Below are 22,800 nucleotides of genomic sequence, written 5' to 3'. Positions count from 1 at the left end.
AATATGAGAAGTTGCTTCTTTCTCAGAAAGTATGGTAGTCTCCTAGAGCAAGAAGCTCACATGTATTATATAGCTTCAAAGTTGTTATTATATTTATTTCTTACTACTCCCTACCTTCCATCCATTTTTTATTCCTTTCTTCATCCCTTCCTCTCTTCTTTCCTTCCTTTCTCATACTTTTCTCTTTTCATTCAATCCATTCTTCCTTTCTCATTTCTGTCCTCCTCTCCTCCTCTCCCTTTTTTCCTCTTTCCCTCCCTCTGTTCCTCTATTCCTTACTCCTTTTTGTTTCTCTCCCTCTCTCCTTCCTTCCTTCTTCCTCCCTCCCTTCCTTCCTTCCTTCCTTTCTTCCTTCCTTCCTTCCTTCTTTCCTTCCTTCCTTCTGTTCTTCCTTCTTTTCTTCTTTCCTTTCTTCCTCCCTTCCTTTCTTCTTTCCTTCCTTCCTCCCTCTCTTCTTTTCTTCTTTTCCACCTGCCTGCCTGCCTTTTATGCTTCATATCTTTCCCTAGAAAACTTCCTGACCCAGATGAAGATTGTTCTTAGCCTCTTCAGCTTATTGTTCTTTGTTTTCCTTTACTTTGCCCTTCATCCATGCTTTGAAATGTGTGCATAACTAATGAACCTTACAACTTTATCTTTTCCTTCTATTTATTCTTTTTATTAATTAGTTTTTAATATTAGGATTTCATCTGCTCTTGTCATTTACTCTTCCCTGAGAGCTCTAATCTCCTGATCACAGGATTATCACCATCTCCAGGAGCAACTAGTTGTGATGTTAGTAACAAAGATTTATTTCAAACAAAGACTTCTCACAGGGACAAAATTAACTGCAAATGTCCCAATTAATAAGAAGACAAGATAGAAAAAGAGGGCATACAACACAGGCTGAATTCCCATTAAACCAAGTAGTTTGGGAACAATGCACAGTGTAGCATGGACTTTTCAAACACAGAGATGTTTCTTGAATTTTTCTCTTTTTTTTCTCCCATTCAGATCTTTGATTTCATTAGCATGAGAGGCTACTATTGCAGAAATTTTCTCTACTAATTTGTTTCAGCAAGTTGTTCTATAATTTAAAGTCTGAGCAGATTGACCAAGGCACAGAGACATTGTTATTGCCCAGAGTAAAACAAGGTGAGATTTGAACCAGTCTTCCTGATGCTGAAGCTACGTCTCTAATTATGCTATACTGCTTCATTTGACTTTTTCAAGTCATTTGATTTAAATTAAAATTGTATTTATAGGTTCACATAAAATTACCAAATCAGTTGGACTCATAAGGTTATATAAGGACCCAGACCAACTTGGTTTTTTGTTTGTTTGCTTATTTGTTTTTGTTTTTGATTCTCTGATCTGAGATTTCTATGATTTTAGACTAGTTGACCTCTAATATTTGTTTTAAATCTAAGTTTCCATCGAAGATAGGATATTCTGCAATGTCTCTGAGAAGTGATCAGTCAGACTTTGATTGGACATTTGTGGTAATGGAGAAGTCACTAATTCACTGAGGAGCACATTCTATCATCAATTTGGCTGATTAGAAAGTTTTTTCATAAAGTGAGTCAAAGTTTGTCTTCATATAACTTCCCTTATAACAAGTGTTCCTAGCCTTTTCTTGTTTGTCATTGACTTTTGGGATGCCTGTTGAAGACTATGGGATGTTTCAAAAGTCTTAGGGTTTAGTGTGAATTTGCACTATGACTTATGGGACATCCTTCTTAACCTCTTCTTAAAATAGTGTTTTAAAATAATTGAAGGAACTGCTAAATTTTAGCTAGAAATTAAAGAAAGAATAGCAATACCATTTTCCCCATAAACTTTCCCATCCTTAAATCTAACTATTGTGAAGAACTTCTGCTTTAATATGGAACTATGCCCAAAGGACTGTAAAACTGTGCATACTCTTTGACCCAGTAGTACCATTACTGAATCTGTATCTCAAGAAAATCAAAAAGGAGGGAAAAGGACCCACATGTGCAAACATGTTTGTAGCAGCTCTTTTTGTGGTGGCAAAGAATTGGAAAATGAGTAGAAGCCTTTCAATTGGAGAAGGCTGAATAAGCTATGATTTATGAAAGTAATAAATATTATTGTTCTATAAAAATGATGAACAAGCTGATTTTAGAAAGACCAGGAATGATTTATATGAATTGATGCTGAGCAAAACAAGCAGAACCAGGAATGTGTTGTGCACAATAACAGCAAGAATGTGTGATGATCAACCATGAAAGACTTGGTTCTTCTCAGTGGTTCAGAGATCCAAAACAATCCCAATCAATTTTGGACAGAAACTGCCCTCTTCATTCAGAAAAAAAAAAAAAAAAAACTATGGAGATTGAATGTAAATCAAGACATGCTATGTTCACTTCTTTTTTTCTATTTTTTTCCCTCTCCCATGGTTTTTCCCTTTTATTCTGATTTTTTTTTCTCCCAACAAACTAAGAAGAGGATGTAAAATATAAAAATAACCATAAACAAAGTTTCAAAGAAAAAATGCAAATTTGACACAAACCCAACAAAGAATTTTTGGAAGAATTAAAGAAAAAGAGAAGAATGGTAAAGAAAAATGGGAAAAGAAAGGAGAATAATACAAGAAAATTATTAAAAGAGAATTAACAACTTGGTAAAAGAGGCACAAAAAATGCTGGAAAAAATACCTTAAAAACAGAATTGAAGATACAAAAATTCATTGAAGAAAAGAACTTCTTAAAAAGCAGAACTTATTAAATGAAGGGATATATAAAAATTTGTGGAAGAAAATAATTTCTTAAAAATTAGAATTGGGCAAGTGAAAGTTATCAGCTCCATGAGACACTAATAAATATTAACACAAAATTAAAAAAAATAGAAAAACATGAAATATTTAATTGGGAAAACAAATGACATGAAAATAGATCAAGAAGTGATTATTTAATTTAAGAATTATTGGACTGCTTGAAAGCCATAATTTTTTAAAAAGAGCTTAGCCAACATTTTTAAATGCTATATAAAAGAAAAACTACCCTGACATTTTAGAACCAGAGGATAAAATAGGAATTAAATGAATCAATGAATTACTTCTGAAAGAGATTCCAAACTGAAAACCTTCCAGAGTACAATAATCAAATTCCAGATCTCTCAGGTTAATGAGAAAATATCATAGGCAGTCAGAAAGAAACAATTTGAATATCATGGAGCTACAAGAATAACACAAGATTAAGCTGTTTCTACATTAAAAGATAAGAGGGCTTGGAATATGATATTCTGAAAGGCAAAGGACCTAGGATTACAACCAAGAATTACCTAACCACCAAAATTGAGTATATAATACTTCAGGGGGAAAATGGGCATTTAATAAGAGGACTTTCAAGCATTCCTGATGAAGACACTAGATAGAACTAAATATAAAATTTGATATTCAAATAAGACTCCAGAGAAGCATTAAAAAAAGCATAAAAGCATGGGCAAAGTTGAAAGAGAAATCATATGGGATTCAATAAAGTTAAACTATTTATATAGGAAGATAATACATATAACTCCCCAAAACTTTCTCATTTTAGGGCAATTTAGGGCAATTCTAAGGAATCTACATAAAAGGCACTAGTGTGAGCCAACTGGGATGGGATGATCTCAAAAAAAATGACATCTTAAGAAAGAGGGATATTGTATGCAAAGAGAAAAGGGTAAGGAAGAATTGGGAAAAAAAATTATCACATAAAAATGCCCACAAGGAAGAGATTTGTAGTAGAAGGGAAAATGTGTGACTGATGGCAGGCAATGCTTGAACCTCATTCTCATCTGAATTAGTTTGAAAAAGGAAGACATACACATACATACACATACATTTTTGTATAGATGTCTAACTTACTTAACAGAAAAGTAGGAGGAGGAAAGAAATAAAATAAAAAGGAAGGCAACTTATAGGAAACAGTAGTTCAAAGCAAAGTAGATTTTTGAGGAGGGAAAGGGGAAAGGGGAGAGAAGGATAAACAAAAGAAAATGAAATGGAGAGAAATACACAGTAATCATAATTGTAAATATGAATGAGATGACCTCACCCATATAATGGAAACAGGGAACAGAATGGATTAGAAACCAGATTCTAATACTATATTGTTTATAAAAGACACACTTAAAATAAAAAGTCACACACAGAGTCAAAATAAGAGTCTGGAGCAGAATTTATTATGCTTCAGCTGAAGTAAAAAAGTTAAGGATTAAGAACTATTATCTCAGATGAAACAAAAACAAAACGATCTAATTAAAAGAGATAATCAGAGAAATTACACCTTGATAAAAAGTACCATGAGCAAAAAAATTTACAAAAAGATTCTTGGATAAAATCCTGTTTCAAACATACAGGGAACTGAGCCAAATTCATAAAATTAAAAGCTATTCCCTAATTGATAAATGATCAAAAATATGAATAGGTAGTTTTCAGAAGAAGAATTAAAATCATCTACATTCATAGGAAAAATGCTCTAAATCACTACTCATTAGAAAAATGCAAATTTAAAAAACTCTAAGAAATCACCTCACACATCTTAGAAATACAAATGCTGGAGGGAATGAGAAAAAATAGGTATGCTAATAAACTGTTGGAGTTGTGAACTGGTGAGCTACAGGAATTGTAAATACCTTTTGACTCAGCAATATCACTGCTAGATTTGTAGTCCAAAGAGATCAAAGTAAAAAGGAAAAAAAATTATATGTATAAAAATATTTATAGCATTTTTTTTTGTGGGGGCAAAGAATTGGAAATTAAAGGAATGCTTATCAATTGGAGAATGACTGAAACAGTCATGATATGTGATTGTGACGGAATATTATTATGTTATAAGAAATAATGGTTTCAGAAAAAACCTGAGAAAACCTACATTAAGTGATGCAAAATGAAATGACTAGAACAAGAAGATCATTGCATATGTTTTTAGCAATATTGTAATTATCAACTATGAAAGACTTGCCTTTTCTGATCAATATGATAATCCAAGACAAGTACAAAAGATTCATGATAAAAGAAACATCTTTCCACCTTCACAGAGAGATCTGATGAAGTCTACATGTACAGTGAAGTATTCTTTTTTTTTTTTTCACTTTGTTTTTCTTGCTTTTTTGATGTCATGGATAATATGGAAGTATATTTTGCATAATTTTACATTATAATTGCTATTATATTGCTTTGCCTTTTCAGGAGGTGGAAAGTTGCTGGAGTGAGGGAGACAATTTGAAACTCATATTTTAAAAATTGTTTTTAAAATTATTTCTAAAAAGAGATTATGAATTTTTTCATAACATCTATCAAAAAACATTGTTATTGACATGAACTGACCTCACCTATAGAGATAACAGTGGGACCATTGTTCCAATTGTTATTATAGACCTATACTTCCTTCAAGTGAATCTATAATTTTAACTCTTTCAGGCAATTATTGACTGTGTGACCTGAAGTAAATCATTTAACATCAGAATGTCTCATTTTTCTCATTTGGTAAATGGAAATAACAACAGTATCTACCCCCCATAGAATTATTTTGAGGACCTAAAGAGATATTTTATATGTAAAGAGCTTGATTATCCTTAAAATGCTAGCTATGATTAGAGCTACAAATGTACAAAATATGTAGAATGACCTTTGAATCAATTATATTAAAATACAGTTATCAAAATCTTTTGAAACAAGTTCACAAACCCCAGGTTAAAAACCTTTGTTTAGACTTAGGCTCTATCCACACAAGACTATGAGAGTTAATTTTTTAGTTTCTTTTGAAGGGAAAAGAAGATATCCAAGTTCAAATATAGCAGGAGTTCAAGAAAATTAGAAGATCTCACAAAATAAACATATCTGGCCTAAAAATAGGGAGGTGCAAACTATTCCGAAGATACCCCATTTCTGTTCTGTCATTTTCACAGGGAGAACACACAGCTATCTTCACTCTTTTCATGGTCCCAAATGAGACTGGTAGTTATTCTTCAGAACAAATTCAAGCCCAGATCTCAATTTGACTAAGCTTATTGGTCTGTTTTGTTTAGTTGCAGACTGCTTCCAATCACTTGGAAATTCTTATGGATAACATGGCAGTCTAGTGATATATAACTTATAACTTAGATGTCTAGATAGCTACTTCCATCGTCCCTTATCAAGGAATAGTCAAGGAAATTACCCAATGGTAATAATAGTTCTCATTAACCTCTACAGCAGGATCCATTGATACTTCCAAAATTCACAGCTCCTTTCTTGACTCTGGAAACATAGAGTCCCATTTGCTGTCTTAGTTCATTAATCAGTAGTAGATGTTTGTATCCCAAAGTGAAAATTCCTGTTCTATCCTCCTCCTTATCAGGAGACTATAGATTAAGAGCTCAAAGTAACTTTTGATATCATCTTTTCTAACCTTCCCCCCATTTCACAAGTTAAAAAAATTAGAATTAGACAGGATATAGACCCACTTTCCCAATATCTTCAAGACAGCAACTAGAAGAGCTGAGATCTGAACCCATGAGATATTGTTTGAAATCCATCAGTCCTTGATTTTCTGCTTTGGAGAAAAAAAAGTGAAATTTACAGTTGTCATTTGACTTGATTTCACTAAATATTGAAAGACTAGAAGATGAAAAATAATTGAGAGATCTAGAATTCCCCTCTCCCTCTTCTATTATTGCTTATATTCTTCATATTCTAATTGAGACACCATTGACCAAAATATTAAAATTGTGTTCATTATTTGGGTGCTTTGTTGGGTATCGGGAGAAGTGTTCTCTAATCCTAGCTTTGCAATTTTCTGTAACCTTGGGCAAGTTATTTAAGCCCTTTGAGCCAGTTTCCTCATCTATAAAATAAGAAGATTGTATTAGATGATCTCTAAGATTCCCTTATAGCTTTAGGAGTCTATTATTTTAGTTCTGACTTTGTAAACATTGATTTATTTTTTTTTTCCTCTAAGGTGTTTGAGTATACAGTAGAATGAAACAGAAATCCTTGCTCAAAGACACTCTAGCTTTACAGGGTCAGAGATTTAAAGGGTACAAGAAATATTAGTGATCATAAAATTGGTACAACCTCTTTTTATAGTAAATGTCAAAGTCAAGATTAGAACTCAGGTCTTCTGACTCCAAACCCAGTGCTTTCTACTAGAGCACATTCGTTGTCTTTAGGGGAAATCTTTTGACCCATAAATTACATTTTCACTTTAAAATATGAAGATCCTCCCTTCTCAGTATTTTTTCTATTGCCTAAGCTTGTAAATCAATGTGCTGATGCTATCTGAGACTGAAATGGTGCCAGAGACAAAAGGTGTGAGCTGTCTCATCCTCTTAATGGAGTGTTAACTTCAAAACCGAAGTGTGACTATTTAAATGGTAACACTTTTAAGACAGTTTGCCTGTAACAGAAACACCCAGTTTGAGGCATATCTCCCCCACCTTACTTTTAAAAACATTTTACATCATTAATTTCTATTTTGTGAATTCTGATTTTTAAATATCATGTTCTTATCATGATATCCTTATTGTATCATTTCCTATGGCTACTGGAAGCCAGTGGTGGGTCCTTCTTGGGTTCCTAGAGTGGGCTCCTTGGCAATGACTTGCCCATCCCACCCTACACAAATACTATCTAATTAAATGCAATGTTGGTGAGCTGATCTAAACTTGTTAAAGACCAACATCAGAGAGCTTCCAGGGAAAACTCAAATAAAAGTCTTCCATGAGATATATTAAAATAATATAGCCTCACAGGAAAAGGTTCATCACTGATTTAAATGAGATTTACTTGTGATCTGCCTACACATTAGTTATCCATTTAAAGCAACCAACTTATCTAGAAATAGTGGTTAGAAAATTAGAATTGTAGTCAGGAAGATATATTAGTTGTGTGACATGGACATGGCCAAGTCTCAACTTCTCTGAACTTCTTTTTTCTCTTGTCTAAAATGAGCCCAGTACTGCAGTAGCCCCTACTGCAGAGATGTTGTGAGGTTCAAATATGTACGCATCACCTTGTAAGCCTTGTAGAAGATGTAGAAATATTGATGCTTCTTATTATATATCTTCAAGCAGTCTTCTGAAGGCTGTATGATCAAGTGTAAAGTGAAATTTAATAAGGTTTCATGATCATATATGGCTCAGACACTATAACCAGAGAGATCCTTTGCAATTCTGAAGTTCTGAGATTAATTCAAGGAGGCAAGTGGGACCCAATAGGTTTTTGGACATTTGGTTGCACGGGACTCAGGAAAAAACAGCAACAACAATATGATGAGGGAAATGGAACACTACTGTTCAAAAGGAATAGAATGTTTGAAGTGGGTAATGGAGTTATCTTTGAATATCAAAGACATTTATGCAGATAAGGAAATACATAGATTAGATAGTGGGACTCTTTGGGATGATCTCAATGGAAGGAGAAACCAAAGTAATATTGTGAGAGAATTATAATTCGACTATACTACTAATTCAATTATAATTCTAACAAAGTACATGAAATTAGGTTGAAAAAAAGAAATGAAAAAAAGTCATAGAAACATAACAAACCCTATTCAAATACATATAAAATACAAAGAAGGGACTTCAGTTTATGGAAATCTGCCAAATCTCTCTCTCTCTCTCTCTCTCTCTCTCTCTCTCTCTCTCTCTCTCATCTGCAAGTTTGTGTGTGTCTTTTTCTGTCTCTGTCTCTATGTCTGTGTGTGTATCTCTCTAACCCCCTCTTCACTTACTTTCTATCCTTTCTCTATCTCTCTGTTTGTCTCTCTTTCTGCTTGTTCTCTGTCTCTTGATTTGTATCTCTCTTTTTTGGTCTCTGTCTCAATTTATCTCTTTCTCAATCTCTCTGTGTCTTTCTTTTTGTGTCTTTTTTTTGTTTCCATCTCTCTGTTTTTGTCTGTCACTTCTCACTCATAAAAAGCAAAGTATTGTTGAATTTTTAGTTATCTTTGAAGATGATTTCATTCTTCAGAATGTGGATTAAGTGACTAAGGAAGGGATATTCTATACTTGTTTCTGAACAAAGTGGAAGAATTGATGAAAATAGAATTTACAGAATCTTGGGAGAAAGATGTTTCTTTTCTTAAGGAAGCTAGTCTACTAGCTGGTCTTATAAAACATTCCATCTGCTAACTGTATGCCTTTTGCAGGTTGTTCCTCATATGTAGAAAACAGAATTCCTAGCATTTGGCCTATTGTATTTTTTTAAGGAATTGTTTTCTTAAGCCAATTTTTATCTTTTCTTTTCTAAGCTGTTAACTCTCTTTCATACCTCTCATTTCTTTTCCTGGTTTTTCTTCTACCTCTCTTATTTGCCTTTAAAAATCTCTTATAAGTCTAAAAAGCTTCCTTGGTCTTGAGACCAATTCATGAAATCACTTTTTGAGATTTCCCATGTGGGCATTTTGTCCTTTTCTGAGTTGATATTTTGATCTTTCCTATTCTTTCTTCCTCCCTTCTTCTCTTTCTTCCTTCTTCTTTCTCTCCCTCCCTTTATTCCTCCCTCCCCTCCTCCCTCCTTCTCTTCCTCCCTCTTTCCCTTCCCCCTCCCTTCCTCCTTCCCTCTCTTCCTCCCTCTCTTCCTCTTTCCTTCCTTTCTTTCCTTCCTCCCTCCTTCCTTCCTTCCTTCCTTCCTTCCTTCCTTCCTTCCTTCCTTCCTTCCTTCCTTCCTTCTTTCCTTCCTTCCTTCCTTCCTTCCTTCCTTCCTTCCTTCCTTCCTATTTTTGACTTTTTAAAGTCGAGTTCTGCTCCTGGCTTTCAGGAGGTGCTGTCCCAAGCTTCTCATGCCACTCTGACTCTTGACTTTGAGCACAGGGCTCCTTGTGTTTGGTGTCTTGCTCACAGCAGAGGATAACTCTACTTGTTCTCTCCAGGCAACAGTCTAGTATCCCAAGTTGGCAATTTGCCTTCTGCACTGGAACTGGAGGCTGCCTTACTGGTTTGCTATGCTACTGAGCCAGGACTGAGGGTCTCACTTGCTGATCTGCTATGATTAAGACCCTCTCACTGGCTTTCCCAGACATTGTCTGAACACTCCTTTCACCCCAGTGAGAATGACCTTTCTTTAAGTTCTTCCAGTCTATCTAGAGCTGGAGAATGGTTTTATGCCATCCAACTCTGTTCAGTGGATTCATTTCATGTAATTTTTGAGGGAAAATGAGAAAATTTGGAGCAACTTCCCAGCTTCACTTCATCGTCTTGGCTCCCCCCTTACCTCCCTCAGGTCTAGTTTGATCCTTTTGGTAGTTGGTGATCTCTCTCCCACTGGATATTATTTTTAATATTTCCCTTTTGCATCCATAATGTATTTCCCTTTTGCATTCATGTTGTATCCTCCAATAAAATATAAACTTCTTGAGAACAGAGATTATATTGTTTTTGTCTTTTTATTCTCAGAACATAGCATAGTAACTGGAATATAATATATGTCTAATAAATGTATTTTGAATTGAATTGAATGCTTCAGTAAACACCTTCATAGCCATTACAGTACATTTTGGGTTAATCTTAATCTTAACCAGGGTCTCAACCTAGTCAGATATTTTCTTTTGGATGACTAAAGTTCAAAAACCTGAAAAAATGCTAAACAAAGATTGCTTTTTATTGATATTAAGACAGTGCAGTTAACGTTGTGTTTACTGACTCATGTCAAAGAGTCTTGAAGATTCAATTAATAGTGCCCAAACTAACAAACTGCAATAAAAAGGCTCCCCTGTTATTAAATTCCTCTCTGAAATGGTCAATAGTTTTGGGGAAAAAAAGGATAATGATTTTTCATCAGTGCTTGAATGAACCATAAAACTGCCTTTTGAAATATTGACTTTTCCATGGTTTTTCACAGAAGAATGTTTTCTCTACTTTATGCAAGGTAGTCAGCTGTTGTTTTGAAATTTCAGTCTTTGGTACATTCAAGTGAATTTTATGGCATGTATTTAAAAGAATGAAGTTATATATAGCTGCTATAGAGTTCCAAGAAAGATAATCATCTTCATATTTTTTATCCTATTTTGGTACTCCTTTCTTTCTTTCTGTCTGCATGTGTGCATGCACATGCATGAGTCCCAGTGCTTGTGGTTAGTCATGAGCTATAGATTCAGTCACCAGTTTGGGGGTATTTCTGCTTCTGAGAGGCTTGCCTGAGTTACTAGATTATTCTTTTCATAGTTCTCCACCTATTCCATGATACTATTTTCATCTAAAATTTAAAAGGGATCAAGATAACATAATTCAACACTATAAAATTTATTTTGCAAATATGGAAGTCACTGATACTTTGGAGGCTGGGGCATTGGGATTTGAGAGAGTAGAGCCAAAGAAAGCTTTGATTTCATCAGTATGGGAAATTCCCGGTATGGAAACTTCTTCTACCCATGCAGACCAGCAAATAATCTGAAAGTATAGTCATCAAGATCTCCATAGACACAAACAATATACTTTTTTTTTTAAATTGGAATTAAGTGTGGTGAGGGGACAGAAATGTCTTTTGCTCCAGTGTGGTGTTCTTCTTTTCTCTAAAATATCTTGGTTCTCTGTGGGAGCAGGTTTCTTAGGGAGGTTTTCTGGAGGCAGCCTTAGTATCAGTTCCGAGTAATAATCAAATGCAGCCAGGGATTAAAGTACAGTCTTTTATTATCTTTTCCAAAATAGCCCAGTTAGTTTTCTTAGAGGCCTATTTCCTTCCTTGGTTCCAAGAGCTCTTGCAGCTTGTCTGCCAGCTTCAGCCTCCAGCTCTCTCTGAATCTTGATTCTACTCCTGTGAATCCTTTGTTTTGCCCACCTGCAGTCTCTAGCTTGTCAATCTCCTGAGCTGTCTGACTTCTGGCTTTCAATCTTTTTCACCTGACTTCTCCTGATTGAGCTCAGCTCTCTTTATGCTCTTTTAGAGGTGTAAACTCAAAGATTGACTCCTCCTCCGAGAATGGGATTATGGAAGGTGTGAATTCTTAGATAACATCAGCACATTGATTTACAAGCTTAGGCAATAGAAAAAATACTGAGAAGGGAGTTAACTTTGTGTATTTCAGGTACTTGTGAACTCCAATGTGTGAACTCTAATGTGTAAACCCTCTTAAAGGTGTGAGCTCTAATGTGTAAACTCTTAAAAGTGTAACACAAGCATTGTTTCTATCAATTCCAAAGAGTTAACACTAGGATTCGAACACTCCAGGAAAGAGCTACAGTATTTCTTCAGTTATAGAAGTTGCCTTTGTAATGAGCACAGTTTAGTAGAACCTGAACCATCAACACTTTGGTGTTGAGCTTTAGCCCAATCCCTATGATATGGAAGATAGGTCTGAGTCTTTTTTTTCTTCTTTATCATAATAATAGCTTTTTATTTTTCAAAATACATGCAAAGATAGTTTTCAACATTCACCCTTCCAAAACTTTGTGCTACAAATTTTTCTTCCTCCCTCCCCACTTCCCCTTCCCCTGGACAACAAGTGGTTCAATATGGGTTAAACATGTGTAATTCTTTTAAATATAGTTTCGTATCCATCATGGTGCATAAGAAAAATCAGATCAAAAAAGAAAAAAAATGAGGAAAAAAACAAGCAGGCAAACAACAATCACAAAGGTGAAACTACTATGTTGTCCTCCACATTCAATTCCCATAGTCTTCTCTCTGAATGCAGATGGCTCTCTCCATCATGTCTATTGCAATTGGCCTGAATCACATCCATCAGAACTGATCATCACATAATCTTGTAGTTGTTGTATACAATGTTCTCTTGGTTCTACTCACTTCACTTAGCATCAGTTCATGTAAGTCTGTCCAGGCCTTTCTGAAATCATCCTGATGATTGTTTCTTATAGAACAATAATATTCCATAACATTCATCTATATTTTATTTTTAAAGTATTTACAGAGTATATATATATATATATATATATATATATATATATATATATATATATATATATATATTTACAGAGTGTGTGTGTGTGTGTGTGTGTGTGTGTGTGTGTGTGTGTAAGATTTGTACAAGGTTTCCCAAAAGTACAGATTTCAACTGCATTAGGATTTTTTGAAAATTTTTAAACTGCTTTGAATCCATTGTGACATTTGAACCTCAATATGCCATTATTATCCTCATTTTACACACAGGGAAATTGAGGCTTACCTCTTTTGACATTATTTATCTGTAAAAAGCACTATGCCTAGGGACAAAAAGAAATGCAAAAACACTATTCTCATCCTTAAGGAGCTTAGATTCTAATACAGGAGACTACATAGGAACAACTAGGAAGATATAAGAGTAGATGCAAAGAATTTTATTTTATTTTATTTATTTTTGCTGAGGCAATTGGGTTTAAGTGACTTGCTTAGGATCATACAGCTAGAAAGTATTGAGTGTTTGAGGCCAGATTTGAGCTCAGGTCCTCTTGACTTCAGGGCCAATGCTCTATTTACTGTGCCATCTATATGCCCCAAGAATTTTACTTTTAAATGAAAATCTGGCTTCCTTAATCTCTCTCTGACAATTCCCCTTGATAAAGTAAGGAAAAACAAAAGTCTTCTTAGAATGTAGATAGTCAAGCAAAATAAATTTCCACATTGCCCAGGTCAAAAAAAAGTCTCATTTTTCATTCTGAGTTCATTATCTCTCTGCTAAAATTCTATTCCTATCCTTGACTTAATTTTTAATTATTTTTTGTTGGGTAAATTGAGGCCTCAAAATATGATGATTTGCTGTCTGTTTTTCTTTGTAACTCATTTAACTTTTCCTTTATTTTGTTGCTATGTCATTTGATTCATGTGTGTTTAACTTTGATATTAATCCATTATGTATTATATTTCCTGGAAAAATTTAATTCATCTGTTTACCTTCTCAATTAAGTGCATTTTGCTATTGTTTTGTCTAGGATCATGTTTGTTACCCTTGACTTTAAAAAAAATCAGCTAAAGCTTTTCCTTCAGTGCCTTATTTTTGCTCTATATGCATCTTTTTGTTACAATTATATTTCTTATAAACTATATACTGTTAGATTCTGGTTTCTAATCCATTCCAGTAGCCTCTTCTATTTTATGGGTAAGTCCATCCCATTCACATTCATAATTATAATTGTTCATTTTTATTTCCCCCAGTCTATTCTATTTTTATTTTCTTCTTTTCTCATTTTACAGAAGAGAGTAATGAAAGAGGAATGAGCTTTTTACCAGAACTCAAGGCTTTCTTCTTCTCCTTGTCTAATTCTCTTTTCCTCACCCAGGACCCAATAACTTGTTCTCATTCTTTTTTTCTTTTGAGTCTTTCTTTGGAAGTCACTCTGCTTAGATTATATTTTGCTTAAACTTAATTCTTCCCTTAATGTATCCCTACCTCTCACTTCATGATTTCTCTATTATTATTTCCTTCGTATTTCCATTTGATTAAAATGTACTTTTATATCCAACTCTGTCTGCATTTTTCCTCCTTTGACCAATTCAAATGAGTGAGGATCATGTGTTTTTGTCTTGCCCCATTCCTTTCTCCTAGTTTTTATAGTGTTCCATACCCCAACTAAGTGAGAGATAGTTGTCCTTATCTTTCTTCTCCTCCCTACCCCAAATGTAGTCTTTCCTTTTTTATTCTTTTAAGGTAACCAAAATATAACTGAGCTACTCTAAGACTTTCTGTGTTATTAGATATCCTTTATAACCTCAGATGATAATAAGGTTCTAAAGGGATATGCTTCCCTTTCTCCTAAATTAGAATATAAACAGCTTATTCATATTTGGGGTTTTATGATTATTAAGTCATATTTTGTGTGTCTCACTTAATTCCCATGTTTAGATTTCAAAGCCTCTATGCAGCTTTGACCTTTTAATCAGAAAAGTATAGAGGTTTTATATTTCATTAAAAGTCTATTTTTCCTGCCTATAGGTTATAATTAGGTTTATTAAATAATTCCTGTATATAAGTATACATCTTTTGTCTTTCAAAATAATGTATTCCAGGCTTTCCTTTGCATTATAATGATGGCTGTTAGAGCTTATGTGATACTGACTGTAGTTCTTCAGTATTTAAATTCTTTCTGTTTGACTACATTCATGTTTTTTTCTTTGTTCTGAAAATACTGTTTTGGTGATAATGTTCCTGGCAGTTTTTGTTTTGGGTTTTCTTCCAAAAGGGGTTTGGTAGGTTCATTTTATTTCCACTTTGGTCTCTGGTTCCGACAAGTGAGCAGTTTTTTTTTTTTTTTTATGATTTCTTGAAATATGATGTCAAGGTTCTTTTTTGTTCATCACTTTTATGAAGTCCAGTTACCTCTCCTCAAACAGTTTTCCAGGTTAACTAGTTGTGCTATGAGATACCTACCTTTTTGTATTTTTTCCCAGTATCTTGACTTTGTTTTAATATTTTTTGTTCTCCCATGGAATGGTTAGATTCAATTTAATCCATTGTAATGTTGAGGGGATTTGTTTTTTTTAGGTAGTGCATTGCACCTTTTCCTTCAAAGTTGTAAAACTCTTTTCCCACTTAAAATATTGTGTTTTTATACATTGAAGGAACATAATCATATAATCTAAATACATATATATATATATTTTCCTTGATTTGCTTCAAGGAAGAACCTTAATGTCATGTTAGCTGACATATACACTTAAAATTTACTAAGCATTTTGCATTCATATTTCATCCCCACAGCACTTTATTAAGAAGGTATCCTTTGTATTGGTATCATGAAGAAATTGAGGGTGGAGAGATTTAATGACTTGCCCAAGATCACATAGTGGCAGAGATAGAATTTAAACCCAATTGTGTTCTGCCTTTGTTGGGATTTTTTCTTTTAAAAAAGAGCTAAATGGAACCATAGATAAACTACTGGACTAGCAATCATGAAGATGTGAGTACAAATCCTATCTCTAACATGTATTAAATATGTGATGCTAGACAAATCATTTAACCAATGTGTGCCTCTGTTTCCTCATAAAATTAAAGTGTAGATGCAATAGCCTCTAAGATTTCTTTGAATTTTAAACCTATGACTTTATGTTGTTGCTCAATTAGAAAATGGTAGATAAGAAGATCAGGATAGAACCATGTAGCAGATAGAGCTCAAACATCTGCTATAAATCAATTGTAAATGTAGACAAATTACCTTCTTTGGTATCTATTTTCTGGAAATTAGGATGCTGTTGTTTATTCTGCATGCTTCATGAAATGTTTGTGGTTATTGAATGAAATAATGGAGGCTAGTTACATAGCAAGAGTAAGAGACAACTACTTACTCCACTTATTTATATCCATGCATATGAAGAGAAGGAAAAGAAAGTTCCCAGTATCCACTGAGTGAAACTTTTCAGGGAAATTTATGGGACAACTTGGTATGATTGCATGGGATTGGCAAATGTAAATGAGCTATTAAATCTCATCATTGGCATGAAAGGGATATGCTCACATCACTGAGATCACAGGTTCATTCAGGATATTGGAAAGGAAGTACATTGCAACTCTGTGGTGCTTTAGAGACATCCTCTTTTTGTTTATAGTCTTGTTGTCACCTTTAGTGAATTTCCAACATCTAATCAGTAATACTCGAGATAACATATTGTCTGTCTTTGTAAAGGGGTTAAAAGATCTTTCTCCCTATGAACTCTGAAGATGAATAAAGATGGACCATAGGATAATACATGGAGATTTTCAGAGGACAGACCATGTAATACTAGTGCGTTATTTTCTATTTTTAATATGAAACAACATGAGCCATTTTATCCTAGTTGGGGCTTCTACACTAAAAACTGAACCCCTACATTTTTCAATTCCCTAAGTGACAAGCTATTTATGGAAGTTATCATTTTCCTTCTCCAGGGAGACAACTGGCACCTGTTGTGTTTTTTAAGAAGGACTATTTTTCTGTGTTGGAAAGAGTGAAAGGGAACTTCACCAAAAGAAAGAACAGAAGTCTGTCCTTTCCCCTTTTCTTTTCCTTTTCCCCTCTTCTCTTTCCCTTTTTTTATCCTCCTTTCTCCCATTTTTACTTTTCTCCTTTTCCTTTCCCTTTTCTATTTCCTTTCCCTTCTCTCTTGGCAGTCATAGACTTCAGGTTTTTGCGAGAGTGATTTGAACTCTTATACTCCCTTAAGATAAAGATGTCTGTGCCAGCTAAAATTCTAGGATTCTAAAATCTTTACTGGCCAGGCGTTACTGGACAAGTACACACCATGGTATTTTTCTACCTTTGCCTCTCATAGAGAGAGCATGGATGATCCACTGGCTTCACCTAATTACAAACACTAGTCACATCCTAAGGACTCTGATTAGTTGACTTCTTCCCCCCTCCCCTTGTTTCCCTCCACCTCATTGAAAGATTACAATGCTGAGTTGGAGGTTAAAGGATTACATCTGAACCCTGAGAGTACTGACACTTCTCCCTTCTGTCTGTCATTTCCTGGAGTAGTTACTTCTCTGTCAATAATTCTTCCTTTTTCTCCTCCTTCCCCTCCCCCCCTGGCCCCAGTCCCAGTCCTACTTGATCTTGTCCATTTGGCACAACTGGTAAAGGCATAACAAGTGCCTTCCCATCATGCAGCATTCTGGGATACATCATGACAGAGAAATCTCAAAGCCCAGGTCAATTATAACAGAAGATGTGCACCACCTCTGCCCTAGCAATGTCTTCTGGGGATCTCTCTAGTTGCTTAATACTAAGTCACCTGAAAAATGCAAGGCAATGTGTCTCCTGCTTGCCTACCTTTCTGATTGTTTAGTAGGATACAAATAGCAAAAGATGAATGCTCCATATTTGGAGAGGGAGGGGAAGAGGAAGAGCCTGTGTGGGAAGAGGGAATAAAGTTGGCAGCTCCCTCCTTGTGCCGTAATTACTTTTTAATTAGAATTCATTGAATACAGATGGATTCTCCCTGTACTTCCTCCCTTAGATGCTTTTTAATATTCCCATGTCAGATATTATGAGGCAGTAGCTGGCAGTGAATTACATACAATAGCCCTGTAGCTTGTAGTGACTTACATAAAGTAACCAACTTAGCCATTTGTCTTAGATGAAAAATGTTCTTGCTCCTTTGTGTGTGTGTGTGTGTGTGTGTGTGTGTGTGTGTGTGTGTGTGTTGTATGACTGGTTTGTTGATATAGTACTTGTTTACTCTCATTCCTGCAGGAGAAAGTATTATAGTTCATGTATCAAATTACTGTAACTGACTAGAGCCTTTTTATTTCAAATAATGCACCATCGTATTTTTTTTTCCTACAGTGATGCTGATCAATTTACGAGACTTCTCATTGTTCCCTCCCTCACCCTCACCAATAAATGACTTGAACCCAAACGTGGGAAGAATGAACAATTTCCATGTTGTTACAAAAAAATCATGGCTTACCACATTATAATTGTCACTAAGTCTGAACCTGAGTGGCTATTTACAGTATTTTGATAGAAATGAGAAAGAATTTCCATTTTGTCGCTCCGGGGTCTCTCTACATGAATTGACATCTGATGCATTTTTGAAGTCACAGTTAATAATTCTCTTTATGTTAACAGCAACCGCACCCTTGTTGAATATGGCATCTAAAATTAGACTTAGAGAGTCCGATGCAATAAACCTTAAGAAAGTGATTTATTCTAATACAATAATGACATAGATTTACAAAGCTCGACTCCTCCATTGCTCCTCGTTATGGTTGTAAAATATTTGTTGCCGCTGTGGGATTTTCTAGATCATTATTTAAAAAAAGGAAAAACCCATTTTGACAGATGAACTGGGGCCATTCTGAGCAAATCACAGATACTTCATATAACAAGGCCTCCAAAGAGGGGAGCATAGACTTATTACTATGGCAACCCAGATCAAAACACGGTTTTAGTGGAGAGTTTCCAGTTTTACAATGCAATGATGATTGTTTATAGGACCATTGAAACCAGATTCAGCAAAGGTTTAAGAAATGAGCTGACAGGAGGAAAATCATTATAGATAAACTGGGGATACCTGGATGGGGTAGACAGGAATCTGCCATTATTTGATCAAATACTGAAATTGATTGCTTGAGACAAGAGAAATAATAGAAAGCAATCCAAGATGACGAACAACAGTTGGATTTTCTTTTTGTGGCATCGATTTTGGACAAAGATCACTGCCATCTCCTTATGCTTAAACTTTAGGAGCAAAGAATGGGACAGTACAAAGTATCCTCTTGTTCTGCTGTTTTGTTTTGCTATTTGAGAAATGTCTCTTCCTTTTTTAAAAGTTTGGGAGCTGACACTTCATTTCTCCAATTATTCCATTTGACAATGGGTGACATGAGTGAACTCAAGAGCAATGTCAATTGCTTCATGTTTTATGCTTTCGTGTGACCATGTAAATGAATAAGTATTTGACACTCTCAGCTCTTTTTTACATAATCAAAAAAGAATTTTTTACAGAAAGAGAAATTATTACATGATTGGCTGAATGTTCTCAAAGATGAGCCTAAAATATTGACTGAGGTGACTGCACAGGTGGACCACTTAACTCTGGTGATGACTCAGGATGCAGTGGATGATCTTGGTATCTTCAATGTCTGATCAAGTTCTGAGTGCACAGCACCAATTTCAGCCACCTTCCTGGCCCGTTGAACAAATTGTTCTCATCTGCCAATTCCCCAGGAGGAAATCTTCACGTGTTTTCTATAGAAATTCCCCTAACTCATGGATGGGTTTGAAGCCAGTTGGTTACTCTCTAGCTGATTAGCCCAACTGCCAACATGAATTTACTGGGGTATGGCTGCCACTCATGCTAGAGTTTCTTGGAGTCATAAGTTAGAGTTGACTAAGAAATGGATCAGGTAAATGGAAAGCCCTGAAAAGGATTTGCTCAGGGTTAAGGTTAGGTTTAGGTAAAACCTCATCCCAAAGGTCCTCTCTAAATACTCCATACAACCTATAAATTGTATACACATATATACATACATACATATGCCTATATACATGTACAGGTATATATACATATGAACAGAGAATAAACATAAAGAGAATATATACAAAGTAGTCACATAGAAGATAGCTTGAGAGTAAGAACAATACCCAGTGAACGGATCAGGAAAGTTTCTAGAAAAAAAAGTAATGTTTGAGCTGTATCTTGAAGATAAGGTAGTTGGGAAATAAGATATTCTAGTTACCAGGAGTGGCCAATGCAAATGCACCAAGGTGGGAAACAGAGTATCACATAACAGCAACAATAATAGCCAGAATTTATTTGGTGTTTTATTATTTGCACGTTCATATATGAACATGATCTCCTTTAATCGCCACAATTAGCCTGGGAAGTAGTGCTATCAAGGAGCTGAGGCAGACACACAGGTTACAGTCGCAGTAAATGACTTATTCAGAGTCACAGAGGTAGAAAGTGGCTGATGCAGAATTTGAACTCAGATCTTCACAACTCCCAGTCCAGTGCTTTATCTACTCTGCCACCTAATTTTCTTTGTGTGTTGAGTGTTAACAAAGAGAAGGGCAATTAAGCTGGACCCCGAATGTGAGAGAAGGAGAAATATCTAATGAGATATTACATAATCTTATCTTTCGAGTTTTCTGATACTTTACTGGCTGTATATAATCTGTGAACCAATGACACATCTCCTCGTTCCTTACCCATGATTCTCAATCTCATACCTCTGGCCCTTTCCACTGGCCAGAATGCTCTCCTTCATCATGTCTGCTCCTGATTTTCCTCAAGTCTCAACTAAAGTCCCACTTTCAGCAAAAAGTTGTGATACCTTATTCTTATAATTTCCCTCTGAGATTGCACCAATATATCCTGTATATAGTTTATTAATAGTTTTTTTACATAATGTTTTCTCCATCAGGCAGAAAGCTTCTTGTGAAAAGGGAATTCTCTTTTATATCCCTATCACTTGGAACCATGTCTGGCACACAGTAAGTGCTTGATAAATGTTAATTGACCAGTTGATTGGTTATTGCGAGCTAGATGAAATAATTTATAGGAAGTTTTTTTTTAACTTTAAGTCACTATATGGTAGTTTGTTGGTTGGTTGGTGTCCTCCATTCTTGAAAATATAAAAATGATATCACTATGACAGAATCAAGTAAGTGTGTCTAACTGTGGCTGATCAGACCAGTATGAGCTCAGAATGCTCTGCCATAGGCTAGACACAAAAAGTCCCTATGAACACTTGGGGTGAACTTTCTAACTTTACTCATTTCATGTTTCTTTTGAAATAATTAAATTATGCTTTGTGCATGGAGCATAGCACCTTTTCTGAGAAGGACACATCAGGCTGGGTGGTGCTGTGCCAGCATCTCCCATGTGGTATAATCAATTCCAAAGTTCTTAAAAGACCCCTTGAGAGTCTCCTTGTATTGTTTTCTTTGACAATGATGGTAATGAGGATGAACAGATTGTCATGGCCAGGGTTCCATCCAACAAATAAATATCGTATTGGTCAAACAGAAATTGCATTTATAATTAACTGACACAAATAAAATGTAACTTTCAAGTCATTCTGATGATTTCTGGTTTGTAGAATTTTAGAGCTGAGAAGGGCTTCCAATACCAGCTAAACTCAACCCATTGTTGTTCAACCATTCAGCTGTGTCCTACTCTCCGTGATACTGTGGGCCACAACACGCCAATAGTGTCCATGGTCTTTTCTTGGAAAATTTACTGGAGTGGTTTGTCACTTCCTTCTTTGATGGAATAAGGCAAACAGAGTTTAGGGACTTGCTAATGTCAGGTCAAATTTGAATTCAGATCTTCTTGATTCTAGGCCTAGTGTTCTATATTTTTAGTCACCTAGCTGCCTCCAGCTTAACCCAGACCTCATCAAAATCCCCTCTACAACATTCCTAATGAGTAATCTGGCCCCAATTTGAAGGCTTTACTGAAGAGTGAAGGAGAATTCATTGCTTCTTGGCAAAGCCCAGTCTACTCTGAAAGTGCTTTCCTTGTTAAGTAGCTGTTCTTATTTATATTAGACAAAATTCTTTTGCCAAGCATTTTCTTATCTGAGCTTCACAAGAACCTTCTGACACAGGTAAGAATTACATAGACAACCAATTGATTCTACAGTTATGCCCTACGATAAGAAATCTCAGGGAAGTGATTGCCTATAGGTCATGAGGCTTATAAGTAATCAGAAATGAGATTTGTACCCAGATCTTCCTAATTTCCAGTCCAGCTAGAGTACCATGCTGTCAACAGAACACATCCAATCTCTATCCAATTCAGCAGCCTTTTAGATACTAGCAGATAAGTTAGGATGCGCTTCCTACCCCTTCTCCCAAGTTTTGGGACTAACAATTCTCACGTCTTTCAACTAGTTCTTTCAATCTGTCCTCATCTTCATCTTTATTCTCTTCATTTAGGTTCCCTATAATTTGTTAATGTCTCTATTTAAACACTGTCCCCAAATCTGAACATGATATTCCAGATATGGTTTGACTAGGGCAGAGTTCATCTATTTTCTGAAAGGGACATTTTCAGAGAATCAAGGTTGAAAGGGATGTCAAAGGTCACCTAACTCTGTGCCTACTAGAGGCACAGATCTATTCTATGACGGTCCCAACAAGTGGTCCCCAGACTCCGCTTTAATGCCTCCAGGCAACAACAAATATTTACCAAGTGCCTGCTGCATGCAAGTACCCGATCTAGAAGCTGGGAGCGAGACAAAAGACAAATAAGATTTGGATCGCTTGGCAAACAGATTGCAAAATTACACTTTGGTTCAGAGCAGGAAATTATGGTAAGAAGCTAATTTTCCATATCCCAGGCAACACAGAAAACCCTAAGTAGCAGCTCATTGTGTGAATAAATGCTCTGGCCAGACTTTGCATTCAGCTCTGATGACATTTTTTCTGTTCTACACAGTGTCAGGATACTTAGAGGTTAATTTGGGCCTTCAAACA

General features: G+C 35.3%; 1 long non-coding RNA gene across 4 annotated transcripts in view; it reads right to left on the bottom strand.

The window, feature by feature from the left end:
- LOC127563497 (uncharacterized) overlaps positions 1-22,800 on the bottom strand; it is an 85,102-nt gene that overhangs the window by 20,891 nt on the left and 41,411 nt on the right. The window lies entirely within an intron of this gene.

Source organism: Antechinus flavipes, chromosome 4 (assembly GCF_016432865.1).
Source record: "Antechinus flavipes isolate AdamAnt ecotype Samford, QLD, Australia chromosome 4, AdamAnt_v2, whole genome shotgun sequence".
NCBI classification, from domain to species: Eukaryota; Metazoa; Chordata; class Mammalia; order Dasyuromorphia; family Dasyuridae; genus Antechinus; species Antechinus flavipes.
The sequence above is the reverse complement of the archived record's forward strand: the minus strand, read 5'-3'. Positions and strand labels throughout refer to the sequence as shown.